The sequence below is a fragment of the Nycticebus coucang genome, chromosome 17 (assembly GCF_027406575.1).
Source record: "Nycticebus coucang isolate mNycCou1 chromosome 17, mNycCou1.pri, whole genome shotgun sequence".
Classification (NCBI taxonomy): Eukaryota; Metazoa; Chordata; class Mammalia; order Primates; family Lorisidae; genus Nycticebus; species Nycticebus coucang.
The window spans coordinates 10,583,106-10,603,453 of NC_069796.1; the positions used below are offsets into that span (position 1 = coordinate 10,583,106).

At 37.0% G+C, this 20,348-nt stretch overlaps 1 protein-coding gene across 1 annotated transcript in view; it reads right to left on the reverse strand.

Annotated features, from left to right (window-relative positions):
* Nucleotides 1–19,771, reverse strand: part of TMEM232 (transmembrane protein 232) — a 160,405-nt gene extending 140,634 nt beyond the window's left edge. The window contains exon 1 of the mRNA XM_053566759.1: nt 19,598–19,771. The gene's annotated coding sequence lies outside the window, so the exon portion shown is untranslated. The remainder of the gene's footprint in view (nt 1–19,597) is intronic.
* Nucleotides 19,772–20,348: the final 577 nt, after the last annotated feature.

Consider the following 20,348-nt stretch of genomic DNA (forward strand, 5'->3'; position numbering starts at 1 on the left):
TCCAGATGGAGAATGGTATACCAGAATGCCTCTAGAAGCTCAGAAATATCACCTTAGTCCAAAACCAACAACAATGACAGAAAACAAAGCAGGATAAAGATAAAGACCTCAGTCCCAAACTGTGTGAAGCTGAATTCTGGCACCCATCTAGATGAGCTTAGAAGTGCATTTTTCACCAGATCCTCCAGATAAGACCATCTCAGCTGGACCCTCCCCCCCAAGCATTATTGAGGGAAAATACATAAAAATTGTATATAGTGATGCTTTGAAATACATAAGGAAATGGTTACCACAATCAAGCTAATTCAGATATTCATTACTTTACATCCCGTGTGTGTGTGTGTGTGTGTGTGTATGTGTGTGTGTGTGTGGTGAAAACAGTTAAGGTTTACTCTCCAGTTTCAAGCGCACCTTGTTGTAGTCACTGCAATGTACAATAGATCTCCAGATCTTACCTAGTCTAACTGAAACTTTACAACCTTTGACCAATGTCCTCCATTTCCACTTCCTACCCCAGCTGCTGGAGACCACTCTGCTGCTTTCTGCATCTATGAGTTTGATGCTTTTAGATTCTACATATAAGTGAAATCATGCAATATTGTCTTTCTGTGCCTGGCATATGTCAGCATTTCCCATAGAATAATGTTCTCTGGGTTCATCTAAGTTGTCATCAATGATACAATTTCCTTCTTCCTCAAGCCTGACCAATATACTATTATGTGTGTGTGTGTGTGTGTGTGTATATGACATTTTCTTTATCCATTCATCCATCAAGGGATACTTAGGTTCTTCCATATCCTGATTATTGTAAATAATTCTGCAATGAACATGGGGGTACACATATCTCTTTGACATACTGATTTCATTTCTTTGGATCTACTATACCCAGTAGTGGTTCATATAGGATTTCTATTTTTAATTCTTTGAGGAACTTCTGTAATAGCTGCAGTAATTTACATTCTCACCAAGAGTGTACAATAGTTCCTTTTTCTCGACATCCTCATAAACACTTTTTATCTTTCCTCGTTTTGATACTGGCTATTCTAACAGGTGTGAGGCATATCGCATTGGGGTTTTAATTTGCATTTCTCTGATAATTAGTGATGTTGAGCACCTTTTCTAATTCCTATTGTCCATTTGTATGTCTTCTTTTGAGAAATGTCTATTCAAATCCTTCGTTCATTTTTTAAATTGGGTCTTTTTTTTTTTTTAGCTATTAAGTTGTTTGAGTTACTTACATATTTCAGATATTAGCCCCTTATCACATTGCAGTTTGCAAATATTTTCATCCAGCTGCAATCTTGATTTTAATCTTTGAGACTGAGCAGAGAATCAAGCTGAGCCAGCCTGGATTTATGACCTAAAGAACTATGAGATAGTAAAGGAATGTTACTTTAAGCCTCTAATTTGTGGAAATTTGTTTTGGTAGCAACGGAAAACTATAACAAGATACTCTACAATTTGGCAATTACCATTAAAGTGAGTGATCCTTATATTGCAATCTGTACAAAGTTATTACTAAGTATCTTAAAATTTGATGGAATGTTTGAATTTTATTTTCTATCAAGAGAAGATTCACACATACAGAGTTCATGACTCCAGAATCCATTTCTTTCTTCAAAACACAATTTAAGTTTAGTTATAATTTAATAGTAGAACTTATAGGAACTGGATGATGGTAAAAAGTTAACTTACATTTTGAAAATACAGAATTATGTTTTGTAAGGCAAATAAAAAGAACATTCTGGTGGATGAAAATTTTAAACTCTCTCCTTCCATTCCTATCATAAGACCTATATGAGATTCATTTTTCTACTATATCTTTAAAACAAAACACAGAAACAGTGGATAGATTCATTAGTTCATGAAAAGAATACTATTTAAATTCAACTTAAATTAGATGAAATTTAAAAAGCATGAAAAAGATATTTCCATATTGAAAACTTCGATGCTGATATATACAACGTGTGTTCCATGTTTGCATATAGGCTATTTGTTTAGAGACTTCATTTTTTCAATCAGCAGCAGTTTATTTTTTCAATCTAAGAGCAGCTTTAGGGTCACACAAAATGGTGAGGAAATTTTCCATGGGCTACCTACTCCCATACCTGCACAGACTGTGCTGTTATCAGCTTTCCCCACCACAATAGTAAGTTTGCTACAACTGATGAAACTACATCATAATCACTCAAAGTCTATAGTTGACATGAGGGTTCACTCTGGTGTTGTACATTCTATGTGTGTACGAATGTATAGTGACTCGTATCCATTATACTATTACACTGCCTTAAAAATCCTCCGTGCTCTACCTACTCATGCCTCCAACCTCTCCACCTACTCATGCCCCCAACCTCTCCGCCTGGCAACTATTGATCTTTTTACTGTCTCCATAGTTTTGCCTTTTCTAGAATGTCATGAAGTTGGAATTACACAGTACACATTATTTTCAGATTGGCTTATTTCATTTAGTAATATGCATTTTAGGGTACTCCTTGTTTTCTCATGATACAGAAATGGCATATTCCTTGTTAGTGCTAAATACTATTTCATTGTATGGATGTACCACAATTTATTCATTTATTTACTGAAGGGCACCTTGGTTGTTTCTGAGCTTTAGAAATTAAACATGAAGCTTCTATAAGCATTTGTGTGTAGGGTTTTTTGTGGACTTTTTTCAATTTGTATAAATAATGAGCATGCTTGCCACATTGTATGATAAGAGTATGTTCAGTATTTTAAGAAACTGCTAAATAATATTGCAAAGTAGTCATGCCATCTTTTATTCCTGCCAGCAGTGAATGGGAGTTCTTTTTTTTTTATTAACTCATAGCTGTGTACATTAATGTGATCATGGGGCACCATACATTAGTTTCATAGACCGTTTGACACATTTTCATCACACTGGTTAACATAGCCTTCCTGGCATTTTCTTAGTTATTGAGCTAAGACATTAAGAATGGAAGTTCTTATTGCTCTATGCCCTTGTCAGCATCTGATGCTGTCAGTGCTTCAATTTTTGGCTATTCTATTGGGGCGTATCATGGTCTTTCATTATTGTGTTCATTTGAATTACCCTGATGACATACAATGTGGAGTATCTTTTTATACATTGTTTGCCATCTATGGGGAAGTGATGTTAAGATCTTTGGCCCAATTTTGATTAAGTTGTTTTCTTTTTTTTTTTTTTTTTGTAGGGACAGAGTCTGACTTTACTGCCCTCGGTAGAGTGCCATGATGTCACAGGACTCACAGCAAGCTCCAGCTCTTGGGCTTTCGCGATTCTCTTGTCTCGGCCTCCCGAGCAGCTGGGACTACAGGCGCCCGCCACAATGCCCAGCTATTTTTTGGTTGCAGTTCAGCTGGGGCTGGGTTCGAACCCACCACCCTCCATATATGAGGCTGGCGCCCTACTCATTGAGCCAAGTTGTTTTCTTATTGTTTGGATTTAAGAGTTCTTTGCACATTTAGGATACCATCCCTTATCAGACCAATTTTTGAAAATACTTTCTCCTAGACTATACTTATTTTTTTATTTCCTTGACATTATCTTTCACAGACCAGAAGTTTAAATTTTAATGAAGTCTGGTTTATCAACTATTGCTTTTATAGATCATGCCTTTGATGTCATATCTAAAAAGTTATCACCATATTCAAGGTCTTTTAGGTTTTCTCCCACATAAGAGACATTTAATGCGAGAAATTCCTATTTTGTTAATAACTTTATTGTGTTATGATTAAGGAATGATAAAAAGTTATGGGCATAATTTGATCTCTATATCAATTAGTTACATATACATGTACTTTCACTCAAAAATATGCACTGTGTGGTAAGGATTTTCTTTTTCTCTATGTTATATTTGTTTTAATTACATTTATTCAAGTGCAATTTTATATCTACTGACTCTAATAATTTTGGTTTATATTGTGGATGTCTTTGTTTTTTATTTTTCATTTTATGGTAATTAATTTTCATTGTAATTTTACCATGACAATTTGGAAATTTTAATATTGGTATCTCTCCACAGAAAGCTGGAAAAACACTTTTAAAAAATAATCTATACCTTACCTGATTCACTACACCCTAACTCCAGACCTATTAAATTTAGTCTATGGAGGTGCCCAACCATGTGTTTGTCTTGTTTGGTTTTAAGCTCCCCGGTGAGTTTAATAAGCAGCCTGAATTGTATAATGTAGTGGTGGAGAAAAATCAGAGCTTTCAAGTAAACTTGGGAAATGTGACCTTTGCAGAGAAGTAGGAATTATGAATTTTTCCTGATCTTTTTTTATTTTGTTATTTAGTTTTGTCAAATATAATTCCATACTCCAGCAAAAAAACCCCACTATTTAATAAAACAATATTCTAGAGTATAAAACCCTTCTCTAAAAAGGAACTACCTTAAAATTTAAAACGTTCTCATAGTATGCAATCCTTACATATATATTTTTTGTAAAAAAAGAAACAAAATAATTAGAATTGGAAATTCTGTGTTAAAATAACTGCACCGACAATAATCTCTTTCTCATTTTAGAGAAGGGGGCACAGAAGGTCACGGGAGTTAAGGAGAAGAGAAAAGGAAAGAATCATCTGAAAAGAGCTTTATATTAATCCACCTCATCTGGTTTTCCCTAAAGAGAGGAGAAAAAAGAAGGTAAGACTAGGGAAGAATCTACAAACAGAACGAAGGAAGAAAAGGGGTAAAGAGAGAGGGTAAGGGTATTGCACAGGAAAGTGGGAATTGCTTCAAAATATACATGATGCTTCACCACCAGAATTCTGGCAGTACCATCCTGGACACTCTCAAAGGCTCAAGAAAGGGGTTGATGAAGAGGGCCCTGTACAGTCTAGAAAAGCCATGGAGGGTAGTTCATAGCCTCATTTGTTGAAAACTGCTTTTACATGATAATTCCCCGGGCAACAGCAATAGCCCTAAAAGACTGAAAATCGGACCAAATACTATTGGTTTATTGAATAATATCCTTTATCCTTTTAATTAATCATATGAATGCATTAAGCAACAAATACTTTAAACATGACTATATTATATATGTAATTAGTGTTTACATTATATCACAATGTATGATTTAGTTAACAATTGTTAAATCTGGATTGGAAGTACATGAGAATGTATTTACTAATCTTCTGACCTTTGTGCTTGCCTGAAGACTTTTTTAATGAAATATTTACATCCTTGACTCAGTTACATAGATTTAATCTATTTTCAGCATTAAATTAAAAATTAATTGTGGCCTTGGAATACATAATATGTATGACTCTCTTAAATGTTTAAATAACTAAAAAGAGATAAAATATCAAATATTACAATAACTAAAGAACCAGCCACACTTGCGCAAAAATTGCTTTTAAAATTGTTAATACAATGATTTAAATTACTTTTTGTCATTATCTTTTTTTTTAATATTCTCATCTTTCTCTCTGGAATATTTTCCTAAGGCTTTTAGTAATTTTACTATTTTTATGCCTTTTTAGAGTTTTAGCAATCTTATCAGACACTTTACAAAAAGAAATAAAATTTTTGGCCATCCAAAGTTACAGTTTCTGGGTCAGCATAGGAAAGAATACTTAGAGGAATATATCTATTAGCGTATCCGCTAAAATTTCTTTAAAAAATAAGAAGACCAAATCCAGCAATATCAATAAAAAACAACTCACTGTAACTAGAAAGAGTTAGTCTCATAAGAACAAGGATGACTGAATGTTATAAAATTTCTTGCTGTAGACCATAACATTGATGTATTGATGTAGTTAAAGCAAAAAGAGTAGGAAATACTTTGATATTTGCTAAAGAATAATTCAATTAAATTCAGTTTCAATTCATGATTTTAAAAATAAACAAAAAACTTTACAAGCTAAGGACAGGAATTTTCCCTATTTTAATTAAGACTATCTAGGAAAAACTAAAATAGAAAGATAATTAATGATAAAATCTTAGAAGACTTAGCTTAAAAGCTAGGAACAGTATAAAGACATTCATGTTATTAGTACTATTCAAAAAGTATAGTCAACAAAAATATGAGAGGAAAAAGAAAATAAAGAAGTATGTATGAAAAGAAAGGGCAGCATGTTCATTTGTAAAATATCCATATAAAAGTTTCAGAAGAATCTTCACACAAAAGACTAGATTATATCCGACTGAAAAAAGACTTTTGGATATGAATGTAGACAAATTACTCATTTGGGTTCAGTGTCAGTTAAGATGGCTAATTAACACAGGCTTCTGGCTCCTGTGTCTAAAAGCAACTGAACTAAAAAAGGGAATGTAAAATCCAAGATAATACATGTAAAAATATATATATGAAAAAAAAGCTGAAGCTAAGCCCCTGGGGAAATAAATAGAAGTTGTTTGGAACTGGGATATAATCAGGTAGATAAAGAAGTAGGAGAAGATACATTTTTCCTAAGTACTTGAGTACAATTTCTAAAACTTGATCACATTCTAGCCTAGAAAGCATGAAAAAGCAGCAGGTAATCTACATGAGTAGACTATGTTCCCTGCCATCAAAATATGATTAAATTAAAAAATTATAACATAAAATAAATTAACCCTCCATATATTGGGAAATAAAAAATCCAACTCTTAGTCGCTATGGATCAAAAAAGAAATAACAAAGGAATTTCAAAAATACTTTGAACCAAATGATAATAACACTACATGTAAAAACTTACAATATAACACTTAAGAGGAAATGTTAGATAAGAACTTATCTAACATCAGAAAAAGCCAAAAATTAATTAGCTAACATAAGGAATGAGAAAAGTAATAGCAAAATATAACCCTAAGAAAGTAAAAGCAAAGAGAATTTTTAAAAGCATTCATCAAAGATATACAGAAAAAAATCTAGGGATCTACAAAGCTGATATTCCAAATGATTAGTCTTCAGGAAAATTCAAATTAAAACAATAATTAAACTTCATATCACACTAACTAGCAGAGTTAGTTTTGAAAAAAGAAAACTGACAATACCAAATTTTGTGGGATATGGAATGATGAAATTCTAATATGTTGCTGTTAGACATGAAAATAAACTATAACCACTTAGGAAATTCATTTGTGCCTTTGAAAGTTAATTCCATGGCCCATAAATTTCACTCCAAAAGAAATGAAACCATTGCCAAAAAAAAGATTTATATAAGAATGCTTATATTAGTCTTATTCATAAGTGTCCCAAACTGGAAACATCCAAACATCAATCAACAAGAGATCAGATAAACAATTAGTGGTACATTTATATAACAGAATTCTTCTCAGTAATAGCAAAGAACATGCATGGACCTCAAATATATAAAATTAAATGAAAGAAATCAAATACAGAAGTGTACGCACTATATGATTACGATTACTATATGATTATGATTACGATTACGATTATATATGTGAAGTTCAAGAACAGGCAAAAAAATTACATGGTGATCATCTATGAGAGGATGAGAGATGGGACTAGAGCAGGGATTGAATAGAAGGTGAAATGTTTTGCATTAGAGTAGTTACATGGGTCTGTGTGGGAAATGTATCAAAACTCATTGTAACAGATGGCATTTTCCAAAGATGACCACAGCAAAATCTCTCAAACTGTGTGTTGTTCTACATACAGAAGGAATCTAATTTCACTACCCACCGATCAGTGCTTACCTGAATAACTTGCTTAACTAGTAGAATGTGGCAGAGGTGACATAAGACTTAAAGAGGCCAGACCATTGAAAAAGACTTGCAGTTTACTCCTGGGTCTCATGGGACATCCTCTCAGCATTTAGCCACCATGCTGTGGAAAGCCAATGTCACAGGAAGAGCCAGGTACAGGGACTCAGGTCGAGAGCTCTAGACGGGTGCCCAGCCCAGCTTCTAGGTAATGTCCAGGAGAAACCGATATCCATGGGAGTGAGCCATGTAAGATGTCCAGCCCTGTCCAGTTTCAGATAACTAAAGCCTCAGGTGACATCTAACCAAACTACAGGAAAGACTCAAAATGAGAATTCTCCAACCAAGCACAGGCAACTCCAAAACTATGAAAGTCCATAACAAACTGTTTTAAACCACTAAGTTTTAGGATAGTTTGTTGTTAGCAATAGATAGCCAGAACCTTTACTGAATTGCACAATAAACATGTGTGCACATTTTACCACAATAAAAATGAGATTGTAAGAAGAATACTTTGTATTGGAATTAGGTTTAGTAACCTATAAAAGAAATAAAAGTAGCGATTACTCAAACAAGATAGAAGTATATTTCTCTCTGATGTAAAAATAATAAAAAAGAAAAGGAAAAAAGGTCCAAAACTACAAAATTTAGGGTCTACTTGGCAGTTTCACAGGCACAAGAAACCAAAGCTCTGTCTAAATCTTCTTTTCATGATCGTTAAGCCCCATCTTACTTCAGGTTGTTCACAGGCTTATGCAGACACAGCTAGTCACCATGTACTACAGACCTCCATCTTCAAAGGAGCCCCATTAATCAAGTCTCCTTTTCACCCCATCTGCCATTCTCCCAGGCCAGGATGCCTTTATCTTTGTCCTAGATCAATACAGTAAGATTTCTTCTTCCAGTCTCGTTCTGACCTCTCCTTCTCTAGTCCCATCTTTCAGACTGCCAGAGTAGCTTTCCCAAACATAAAGCTCCCGATCACTTCACTCTGCCCCCAGCCCTCATCCCATCATTCAGACCCTTTAATACATCCCTATGGCCAATAAAATAAAATCTAAACTCAGGGTAAGAACTATTCATATTGCTGAAGCATAAAGTTTGAGCATATGGTTTATATTTATAGCTATTGTTTTTGGGGGGAAACCATAGATTATTTTATTTCTATCATATAGTTACACTATACACACAGATACACACCAGGTACAAATGTTAATTGCAAACCTTTTGTGAAAAATATGTTGGAAACTGGATTATCTCATCTGTTTTAGGATCCTACACTTTGTTTAAAAACACCATTTATAAACTACTTTACAGAAAGGTGTGAGGGGGAAAGTGAGGCAACATAAAACATTGCCCCTTTGGAAATAGGTAAGCCAAAAATGTTTAGTTCGCAAAAGAAATCTAGGTAATGGGACATCACGGATGCCTCTTAAGTATGAAGGCTTTGCATACTTTGTTTAATAACGCCTCTCCCTTCATGATTTGCTTTTTTCTATTCTGAGATCACATATATACATGTATGTATATGATATCTCATTTATATAAATTGTTTAATACTCTTCCCCTTCATGTTTAAGTCCTTAATTCATTCAAAACTGAGTTCTATAGTCCCGAAGCCCTATATGTGGCAGAAAGCAAAGGTAGAATTTCATTTTTGTATGGATAACTGGATAGACAGTACATAGACACATACGTAGATATACAGGCAGATAAATAGATGAAAGTTTCACTCCTTTCTTGCCTAGATTTATCCAGGGTAGAAAGCTAAAACTACCTTAAGTCACTAGCTTAAAAAGACAAAAACAAAAAGTGAAGCTCATTGAAGAGATGACACTGGGTGTTCTACTGAGAAAAAAAAAAAAATTCTAGGATTGTAGAGAGAGAGCTATCTCCTGAGACTAAAAGGTTACAGGTTGTTCAGAACCATTTCCTCTGCTGTAATGTCACCCCCAGGAACAGGTAAGACCTCAGAACTGACAGGGCACTGTGCCTTGAGAGACATGAAAATCCCATCCTGGCCTGTGCCACAAGAAGTATGTCAAGCCAGAAGGGGCCACATAGATGTGACAACTGACCCAATGCCCCAAGGTGTCTCTCCAATGTTTTGTTGATGCATAAGGACGCAGGACCTTTGTGCAACCCCAGGGCAGGGGCAGACTCACTGAAAACCGAGACTGATTAACCAGCCGACAGAGCAAAACAGGGAGGTACAATACACATGACCAATTTAAAGAAAATACAGATCTGTTACTTCTTGTGTACGTAAGTCCATCAACTATGATGCATAACTGCTACGTGTATTTTACCTTTATGATAATAAATAAAATAATTGACAATTTTTCCAGAAATAAGTATAGATATAATCTATAATGAATATGAAACCACAATATTCAAAATACTGAAAACTCCAGTGTTTAAAGTGTTTACAGATGATTTAGGAAGACTTAAGACAATGAGGCAAATAAACTAAAAAGCACCGTTAAAGTTTAAATAGAAATTATTCCCAGCCATCTCCTATCAATCACTTATTTACTCATGCATTCAGGAAAATCACAATGAGCTGATACTAAAATGATAAAGACCTATTCTGAAACACTTAGTTAAATATTTTAAATCTCTTTTATACACTATAGGAAGCCATTTAGTTCTGAAGCTAACTACTGTGATGAATGGCCTGTGAAGGAATTCTAAAGGTAAATGTTATTGTCCATGAATTCTTGTACTGGTGTATGATGTATGAATTCTTATGCTATGTGCCAGTACTTTTATTTATTTATAACACTTAATATACAATATGAAATAAAGAAAACCACAAACGCACATAAACTAAAAATAAAAGATTGTTGTTGACCGCTTTATGTTTAGCATTACCAAACACTGCCCACATTATTCATTTTAAGAGGTGGTCACCTATGACATACGATTTGGTTCAGTTTTCACAAAAAGAAAACTGCTGATGATTTTGAGATTCTTGTAGCTGAAAGATACAAAGATAATTAAAATGTGCCTTCCCTTAAGAAATTATGATTTAGAAAATAAAGGTCTATAAATCAACATTATCATGTTTGAAGATGCTAAATCCTACAATAGGAATGAAGTGATTTTAGGGGACAAAAATTGCCCAAGAAGAAAATTTGACCAATATCACATATGGTAAATGAATAACAAAAACAAAAGTACAGTCAATTTTAAATTTAAACGTGAAGAAGGCATATGTTACACCTTGTTGTCTCTTGACAGAGTTCTGTATTTGGTCCCTGTGTTCATAGAATGTACCTTTAGCTGATAACGAAATACCTAAAATTAGAAAGTAATGTTAACAATACAATTCTTTCCATTCAAAACCCAAGCCTTTAATTTTTCTTCCTTGTGTAATTTAACCAAGCCTAAATCACAATCTTTAGGTCATTCTCGAGAGAGTAATCACTAGAGAGGAAAAAGTAATCAAAGAAATAATGAAAAAAAAAATTTCCAAAGCAGAAGACACATTTTTTTTTTTTTTTATTGTTGGGGATTCACTGAGGGTACAATAAGCCAGTTACACTGATTGCAATTGTTAGGTAAAGTCCCTCTTGCAATCATGTCTTGCCCCCATAAAGTGTGACACACACTAAGGCCCCACCCCCCTCCCTCCATCCCTCTTTCTGCTTCCCCCCCCATAACCTTAATTGTCATTAATAGAAGACACATTTTTTAATTGAAAGAAAAACTGTGAACAGTAAACACAAAAGACCAATTAACATGAAATAATACTAAGCTATCGGAACAGTGAAAATGACCAATGTGTGGCTCATTGATGTGTTAATGATGGAGATATATTCTAAGAAATGTCAGACAATTTTGCCACTATGTCAACATCACAGAGTGTCCTTAACATAAACCTAGATGGTCCAGCCTACTGCACACCTGGATTATAGGGCGTCACCATTTTCGTCTTATTGGACACTGTTGTACATACAGCAGTCACGTACAGAAATGCTGCTATAAGATGCATGACTGTGTACATGTACATGGAGAAGGGACACTAAGAAAGGGGCTTCCAAGGGGAGAGGAGGAAAACCCGGCCTGCGGCCCAACAGGGAAGTCTGGAGGGCCCGTAGCACATCCACCACTCAACAGTTCTCACCCAACAAGGGAAAGAATGTGTGTACGAGGTGACCAAAGACCAGCAAAAAGAGACAACAATTAATGACCAATAGAAAAGGGCGATGATGCCTGGAGGTGTAGAGGGGCCTAGGAAGGATTTGTAGCCAACTGCAAGGAGCACCACCTTGTGTCTCTGTCTCTCTCGCCTCTGCTTCTCCGTTTCCAACTCTCTTTGGAAGTGCTCTAAACTGTCTTTGTTCTTAAACAAAAGTTGTCTTTGTTACACTGCAACTTGAGCAGGTTACTTTTACTTTGCGTCCACTCTGCCTGTGCTGCTCCCGTTTTACTTTCAGTCTCCACTCACTTTTGCTTTCAATTCCCACTGTGCCTCAGTTGAAGTTTCTAGCTCAGCCAAGTAACTGAACCAGGTCAACTGGGTTTGGGGAACTTGGACCCCGCCCCCACCATACATGTGGTATGTGTACGTGTGTGTATAAAACCTCTCTTTGCTATCACTTTTTCCATGTCTTCTATTTGTTGAGACAGTGCCTTCAGGTCTCCTTTCATCTCTTTACAGGTTTCCTGTAGTTCTCTGGACACATTGAGAAAGACTATTGAAATCTGGCATCTAGTCCCTTTTCCAGGCAGTTTTTCTTTTTTGTTTGTTTGTTTTCCTTCCTTTCCCACTTCATGTCTTATAATTTTTTGTTGAATACTGGTTATTTTAGGGAATATACTGTGGCATTCTGGGTACAGGTTCTCTTCCTCCCTCTCTGGAGCTTGTTTCTTGTTAAACACATTTGCTACTGTGTTTTGTGGCCTGGCTAGGCTATTTGGGTAAATTCTACTCACCCCCACAGTGTAAATAGAAGCCTTTGAAGCCACTCTTCACAGGGCACAGCCCTGGGCATTCACACCCAGTCACCTGCAAAGATAGTGGCTTTGGCAAGGCTCTCCTTGCCTATTCTCTCTGCTGAATGGGCCCCCTCCTGTGTTACATCCAACCCATTAGTCTCCCTTAATTATCAGCTGATTACTCTACCGTTTTTTTTAAAAATGCCCTAGAGCACAAATTGCTCAGCCATCTGATCCAATTAAATTCAGACAGGGACAGTTTTGAGGACAACCTCTGAGGTTTATTCTGACCACAGAAGGACTCTTTCTAGCTGTCCCTTCCACTGGTTCTCTCTGGTGACCCAGGTGACCTAGGGTTTAACTTTTTGCTCTTAAATTAAAAGGAGCTATTACCTTTAACAGCAATCTTAGGCTTGAACACTGTTTCACAGAAAGTTAGTTTCTTTGGAGACAGTTTCAGAGTCTTCTTTTCTTACAGACATTCTTTTTCCCTGGGCAAATTCCCCAAGCCGCTACTCTAGGAGCTGAGGGGGGCAGCAGCCCCTGGTCTTCTCAGACTGCCTGTTTGGGTGTGAAAGCTCCGTCCTCTGAGGAGTTGATGGGGGAATAAGCCCTCCACATTTGTTCCTGACCTGCTGAACCTGGTACAGAGACTCCTTCTTAAGAACAGGGACTGTGTGAAGGAAGACAGCCCCAACCTCTCAGCACAAACACCAGGAGCTCAGCCTCTTCAACTTGCCGTTGGAGGGGGTTAGAGATGCTTCCAGACCTCCCCTCCCAATAAGAAGCAGAAACCCTTAATTGTAAGTCCCGAGTCTTCCTGACCACACCTGTACGGAGTGGAGTTTAACTCAAGTTGAGCTCTTGAACAGGTCACGGCCCATGGAACTTGCTGTGACGGTTCTCTGTTTAAGAGTCATTTGGATGCCAGCCTTTAAGTTATTCTTTCCCCCACTTTACTACATTCACTTTTGTCCAAACCAACATTTGGCTCAATTTCTCATGTAGAGCAGACCTTCCAAATACATTTAGTCCAAACTGTCCTGGACTGAAGTATAGACTTTCTGGACTAGACTCTTGACTCAGTGCTTGGTGCTCCATCATGCTTCCTCCTATTAATCTGTCCCTCCACAACAATGCATGCCCTGTGGCTGGCGCACAGTCATTTATAAAATTCCTTAATATGAGTTCCAGAAATAAATACTACGTAAAATTAAATTTTAAATTGGCAAAAAAAAAAAAGAGAGAGAGAGAGTTAAATAGAGTAAGAAAGTAAGGTCGATAAGCAGTGAGACGAACAAATAAAATTGATGCCACAAAATCACGTACACTGACGTGTTACAGGAATGCTACAAATTTCTCTTAAATTAATGCTCAAAGCCACAATTTACTGTGTCTATAAGCTTAAAAATAGATCCGTTGCAGGAGAAGCATTTTTTCCTGGTAATGACATCTTTTCCCAAAGCCATGGTAAAGAAGATAGAACATAATGTAACGAATAACCACTTCAAGGTAAGAATAATGGTTTCATGAGGCCTCTTAAATATATGACATTACAAGGAACAATAATGAATTTTGTGTGAAACCAACAAAATGTCATTCTGGCATCCAGCTCTTTAATGGTCTGGCTTCTACAGACAAATTGTGTGTGTGTGTGTGTGTGTGTGTGTGTGTGTGTAAGAAGTGGTTCCAACTCCCAGTGGCACCAGTGTACCCCCTGGTGGCAACATCTGAGTGTACAGATGGATGGATGTGCTTCTGTTTGTCATAATGTCTAAGGTTGTGATGAGAGACACTCAGTGCCCAATGTACAGGGCTGTTAAATACACCCTCTCAGTCTGGTAGAGAACTTCATGAGTAAGAATTGTTACTCTCCGACCTTGGTAAATACTGATCTGGAATTTTTTTTTTTTTTAATTTTTTTGTTAAATCATAACTGTATACAATGATATGATTATGGGGCATCATACACTCACTTCATAAACCATTTGACACATTTTTATCACAGTGGTTAACATAGCCTTTCCGGCGTTATCTCAGTTACTGTGCCAAAACATTTACATTCTACATTTACCAAGTTTCGCAAATACCCCTATAATATGCCACAGGTGTGATCCCACCGATTCCCCTCCCTCTACCCCACCCCCCCCTTTCCCACTTCCCCCTATTGTTAAGTTGTAGCTGGAATTTTGAATTGGAAACTACGCCTCACAGAAACGGCTCGTGGGCTATCATACGTGCGGGTCTGTGTGCTGCGTGTGTTTGCTTATATCTCTGCATGTTGGTGTGTGGGAAGCAAAGGGGTTTGCGTCCACCAGAGCAGGTTCCTTTTTACCTTTTTTACACGTTAGACCTCTGAATAGGAAAAACTCAGTTTAAACAAGATGAGAAATAGGATTTTATTCATTAGAATTCTGGGGTAACTTAAGAAAAGGAGCCCCAGAGGAGGGAGTTATGGCAGAGATAAGATGGCCTGTTGGAAGTGCTAGGTGTGAGCAGGAGATTGCAAAAGATTGGGATGGAATGGGATAGAATGGAAGATAGGAAAGGGAGAGGAGAGAATGGCAGAAATAAAAGTTCTTATGCAAGGAAATCCTCTTGTCATGCTACTCCCACACCTTTAGAGAAATAACTAAACTCGTAATAAGGTTGGCTACTGTATTAGTTACCTAATTTATATAACAAATCACTTTGAAATTACTGCATTAAAAGAATAATATAACTAGTATCTCTCATGGTTTATCTAGGTTAGGAAATTGTTAGCAGCAGGACTGGACAGAACTGGCTTCGGGTTTCTCATGAAGTTGGAGGCAAATTGCAGCTCCAGCTTCAGTCAGATGTTGGCTAGAGGCTGCAGCCATCTAATCATTTAAGTGGGGGATCACATGGCTGGCAAGCTGATGCTGGCTGTTGGTGGCACCCCTCAGTTCTTCATATTTGCTTCTCCTCAGAACTTCTTGAGTACTTTCACCTCATGGAAGCTGACTTCCGAAGAGAAGACAACCCAAGAAGCTAAGGTGAAAGCTAGCCTTGCAAAGCCTATGTCATTACTTACTGAAACACATTTTATTGGTCAGACAGACTGGCCAATGATTCAACGTGAGAGGGGAGATTGCTGGAAGGCATTTTAAAGGCCGGCTACCACAGCTACAGAGTTTGTTGTTTATGTGTTTACTTATCCGTCTGGACATTGGCGGGAATTAACAATGTAGAAGCAGGAGCAGATGCGTAGTTAATTCTTTTTATACACTGATGAATTCAATTTGCTGATATTCTGTTGAAGATTCTTCCATCTGTGTTCATAAGAGCTATTGGTCTGCAGTCTCTTTTCTTTTCTTGTAATGTCTTTGTCTAATGCTAGTATTTAGGGTAATGCTGGCCTTGTGGTATTAGTTAGGAAGTGTTTCCTCTGCCTCTGTCTTCTGAAAGAGATATGTAGAGAATTGGAATAAATTTGTCCTTAAAAATTTGATAGAATTTACCAGGGAGCCCATCAAGTCCTTTCTGTTTTAAAAAATTATTAATTATTGATTAAATTTCTTTAATAGATACAGGCCTATTCAGATTGTCTCTTTACTCTGCGTGAGTTTTGGCAGTGCTCATGGTTTCTAATTGAAGAAGTTTCTTTAAAGTATTGGACAAGTTGACAAATAATGTAGCGATCATCCATTCAGTTAGAAATCAAACTCAAATTCAAGAGACAGGTGAGGTTTTGTGTTACCCTGTTTGTGAAAATCTCCATTATATAATTCCAACAATGTAATAAAGTTCAAATATGACAAATCATGTCTACTTTTTGGCTAATACATTGATCACAAGTTGTTTTATTTGGGGGCCTACTGAGATTATAATCCACGGGTATCATTAGAGGAATTGAATTAGATGCCAAATGAGTATTTTGTAAATCTCAAAATTTGTATACAATGTTAGCTATTACTAAACCATTACTTCTGTTACACAGTTTTGCCAATACACATTATTATTTATACCCCTTGTGCCTGTTATAACCCTTGGTGCTGCTAGATTTATTCTAACCTTCATTATTATTCCCCTCTTTATTAAAGTAAACCTAATTTTGTCTGGAGAGGAAACATCTTGGCTAAAAAATAACAAAACAACATTTCTCTTGATGCTTTCTTTGCAACTAAAAGTTCTAGCTAAAGCCTAGTAAATAATTTCAGTAAGTTCACTTTCCTAATAGAGGCTCAGCATCTTCTTCTTTTTTCTTCCTGTTTCTTTAACCTCCCTGGATGGCAGACACAAGAATGATGATAGAAAAGTCACCTTGCCATCTGGAGAAAACCATAAAGAGGAAAGCCACATACAAAGATGACGAGACTCTGAGGCAGGAGCTGAAACCTTTACGGCGTTAGAGAGCTACCACACAAGCTCTCAGATTCCTCCTTTTTGTCTTTGTTGTTGAGAAAATAAATCCTTATTTAGCTGAATTAAAATGTTGGAGTTGAGTTTCTGTTATATTTAATCCAATACAATCCTAGGATGTCCCATATCTTCCTAAAATCCTAGTTCAAACCCACTTCTTCAGGGAGCCTTCCGAAATTAATATTGGAATTAATAATATTATAACAATAACTTTTAAATGGGACTTTATAGTTTAAGAAGTGCTTTCACATTAGATTGTATCTTCTGATAGTCACATCAACTCTGTGGCCAGAAGGCCTTGTCTTCACACTCTCACTTCCCTGAGGTTGATAACATCCATTGCTGTGTTGTCAACTACACTGTAGACCAGTGACTCCTAAGTCCATGCCTCCCACCTTGACCTCTTTTGAAATAGATATTTGTTTTCCAACTGTATTCTGGGCACCCAGTTGAAGACAAGTACTTAGAAGACCTAAACTTTTCATAACTTAACTCATTATTTTCCCACTCTGAGTCCCCAAACACTGCTCTTAATCTAGTACTTTTTTAAGACCTCAGTTAATACGATCACTAAAACTCACAAACTAGGAATTTCGGAGTTATCTTCAACTCTGTGCTCATCGCAACTACTCAAACCAATTAGTAGGAAAATCCTCCATGTTTCATGTGAGATATTGATCTCCACCTGAGGACCACTGCCTAAGATTAAGTTCTTATCATTTTTTTCTGATGAGCTACTACTAAAATAATTTAACTGGACTTCTACAAAAAGGCATTCTAATAGGAAACTAATGGTTTTTTAGTTGTTCTTTCACCAAATAGTTACAGAGAAACTACTGTATACTAGATAATATTATAACAATAACTTTTAAATGGGACTTTTAAAAGATTTCAACAAAAAAATCTTGCCATTTTGTAGTAACAAGCTAGTAATCCTAATAATAAATACAGATTTAGCAAGTGATTTATTGTATTACTGTTGAAAAGACAATATAAAGTAATAGGAGTAACACAATTTACTAAGGTAGTATTGTTTTTTGAAAATATTTATTTTCTTTGGCATTGTAATGAAACAGTAGGAAACACCTTAAAGAAACTACTTCATTTGGTTTTATGTAAATATAAGCAAAAATAAAGAGTATATTATTTGATTTAGAGGTAATTCCTAAAGTATATTCTGTGGAATAGAGTTCTGTTGGATAAAATTACTTCAAAAGAGCTTTTTTGCTGGGAAATTAATTTGGGAAACATTGGATTAAGCAAAATTGAATAGCTTTACATAGTGTAAGTCTTCTCGGAGTTTTAAATATGTTCATGTACACTGTGAATCTGAGTAGCAGTGTGATGTCAAGTTTTTCCTAAATTTATTGACCAGGGAAATCTTTTAGACCAGTGGTCCCCAGTGGTACAATTTTGGTACCAGGGACTTGGTTTCATGAAGACAATTCTACCATGTTGGAGGGGCAGGGGTGAGACAGGAGGTTCCTAGTAGACCACAGACAAGCCATTGTGTGGCCTGGAAGCTGGGGACACAGTTTCAGACTACCATCTCCTAGACTCATGGGGGCAATGTATTTAGGAAAATGCTAAGCACTTATGACCACTTTACCAGGAGCTCTGGATGGCCAATGAACTTCAAGGAAGGAACACTAACCATATAATCATAACAAGAAATGATTCTGATAGTGAATCAAATGTTCACTAAGAACACAGCATTACTCGAAAAAACAAAGTTTCATGGAGAATTGTTTTTACTGAAATAAAAAAATGTGGTAACTCACTCAAACCTAAAGATTCACATAGAGCCTCAAAACAAAGAAGACACTTCAAAGAGTTATGTTCCAGCTCATAAAATGGCTCCAGCAAGCCGCCTGGATGCCTGGTAGTTCATCTGCAACCCGGCATAAACTAAAACCCAGAATTTAAAAAGTTTTAATAGTGTACTTCTTAAAAGCTCCAGTTAAAACAAGGTTGAAAACGTATACTTTAAAAGATGAACACTTTCTGAAAACTAGATAATATTAAAATTCTATCAAGCCTTTGGAAAGGCAGTATGCTGTGAGGAATACACCAACTAGAAGACTAATCCTAGGGAGGAAAGGAAAATTTGACCAAAGGCCACCAAAGATAAAATCCCTTCAGCTACACCACTGAGATAACAGAAATGTGAGACTCCTACCAGTCTTATGCCTTCCTAGAAATTTTTCCTAATCAGTAACTTAGATCTTTCTCAAGATTAAGTGCTTTTAAAAAGGCTTTTTGTTTTTCCACTGCCCAATTTTACTGAGAACAAGGGCAGTAAAAATTCACATCACCAATCCACCTCCTCACTGTCTGTCTGTCTCTCTCTCTCTCTCTCTCACACACACACACACACATATCAAGGCACATTTTCAAACTTTCTCTCTTAAAGTACAAAAAGAGGCTGCGTACAAACAAATGAAAAAGAAAAAAGAAAGGAAGAAGAGGAGGAGGAGGAAGAATCTTGCCAACAACACAACACGGGAGGTGGGATACTGTCTTAGGATAAGAGAACCCAGAGGAAATCAACAAATTCCCCCATTCATAGCAGTAAGAAAGTTCCTCGCCTCCTTTAGTCTCGGCAAAAAGCTTACCTTACCAAAAGACCTGGCCGCTGTTCCCAGCTGGACCGCCTAGATCTAAGCAGGGGCTGGGCTGGGCTGGGCTGGGCCCGCGAGGTTTCTTCTAACAGTTAGGAAGGGAGGCTCAGGGCTCCGCCTGCCCTGAGAAGATGAAAGTGCAATAATCTCAGCCCCCTAGTCGCCAGAAGCCGGGCGTCGCAGTCACTCACCCCTGCACTCGGGCGGCTGCGAGGCCGGCTGGGTGGAGCGCGGCTGGTTGCTACGGACGCCGTGGCGTTGCTCTGAGGGCCACCAGGTCGCTCTCTTACCGCCTGTGACCGGAGTGGGCCAATCAGGACCTGCAGAGGAATTCCAGCCGCCCCGCATCGCCCGCGTCTGTCTGCCGTTTCCAAATGCAGCGTGTGTGAAAGACCTCTGATGGCTTTAAATACAATCACAAAGCACACGGTAATGATTTGTTTTAGACATTGTACACACGCTGAATGTCCAGCCCCCGGCTGCAGCAGGAAGTGGCCTGGCAGTGTTTTCACGTCTCCTCTGTGTCTTATGCCGCCTCCAAAGCCCGCCTTCACCCCTCCCGATCTAAAGTTGGAAAATAAAAACCGCACACTTGTTACAAAAACGTAGCTTCGTCTTTGAATCAGATTGATGGTCCTAAATTCTTTTTACATAGGTCATCTAGAGCCACCAGTGTCCTCAGCGGGTAAAGTACCCAATGTATCTGCTCTGTGCTACCACAGGGCGGCGAATTTAAACCTAAAAG